At 49.2% G+C, this 1,100-nt stretch overlaps 1 pseudogene across 1 annotated transcript in view; it reads right to left on the reverse strand.

Moving 5' to 3' along the window:
* The window catches only part of LOC116088955, a 10,333-nt pseudogene extending 9,611 nt beyond the window's left edge, over positions 1–722 (reverse strand). The window contains exon 1 of the transcript XR_004118087.1: positions 1–722. The product of XR_004118087.1 is annotated as an ADP-ribosylation factor-like protein 10 pseudogene (transcript).
* Between the last annotated feature and the right edge of the window lie 378 nt (positions 723–1,100).

The following is a 1,100-nucleotide window of genomic DNA, read 5'->3' on the forward strand; positions in this document are numbered from 1 at the left end:
CCAGGTTCCTCGAAGCCAGATCCTGCAGGGGCAATGCTGGCTGCCAAGAGGAAAACCTCCCTCTGGTTTTTACTAGCAAGAAGGCCCAGCTCCTGCTGCAGCTCCACCATACTCATGGCCCCGCTCAGGTCCTGCTTGTTGGCCACTATAACAACAGGCAGATCAGGATCCTTGTCCAGCAGTTTCTGCAGCTCCTGCCAAGCCCAGGGCAGCCTTAGCTCGTCAGTCGAGTCCACCATGAACACCAGCACGTCCACCTCATTGACAAACTCCTTCCAGTAGAAGCGCAGGTTCTGGCTGCCACCAATCTCTAACAGGTCCACCTCGAAATTCTTGGTAGGCAGCCGAACAGAGTTGAAGCCCCAGGTAGGGACGTGGCCTTCCACCGGTGGCTTCCCGGCCAGCATGTGCAGGAACGTGCTTTTCCCTGAGCCATCCAAGCCCAGCACCAACACTTCCAGCTGCTCCAGCTTCTCCAAGGCCGGCTCATCTTCCTCGTCCTCGGGCTCCCACTTGTCCCACTGAGGGAGGCGGGCAGTGTCTGTGCCCCACCAGGCCTCGCCCCGGTCCCAGCGCCGCCGGCCGCGGCCGAAGTAAGATTTCCAGAGGATAAAGAGCACCGAGCCCAGCACGGCTGCGGTGCCACCCAGAGCCAGCACCAAAGGGCCCAGCGGCCGCGGTGTCATTTGGCCTGGGAGCAAGACCGACCAGCCTGCGGTGGAAGATGGTCTGAAATATGTTTTTAAATGTTAACAAATTCAGATAAATTGAAATCATGTAACTTTTCTCATCATAATGCAATAAAAGTTTTTTTTTTAAAAAAGAATGTGATTTAATTCTATTTACTTAAAATATGTTTTTAAATGTTAACAAATTCAGATAAATTGAAATCATGTAACTTTTCTCATCATAATGCAATAGAACTTTAAAAATAAATAAATAAAAATAAATGTCATATTCAAAAAAATACCTGGACATGTGGTACACACACACACACATACACACTCACACACACTCACACACACAAACACTTATACACACTCACACACACACACTGAAACACTCATACACACATACACACACATTGCACATGTATAAAA

Source organism: Mastomys coucha, chromosome X (assembly GCF_008632895.1).
Source record: "Mastomys coucha isolate ucsf_1 chromosome X, UCSF_Mcou_1, whole genome shotgun sequence".
Taxonomy (NCBI): domain Eukaryota; kingdom Metazoa; phylum Chordata; class Mammalia; order Rodentia; family Muridae; genus Mastomys; species Mastomys coucha.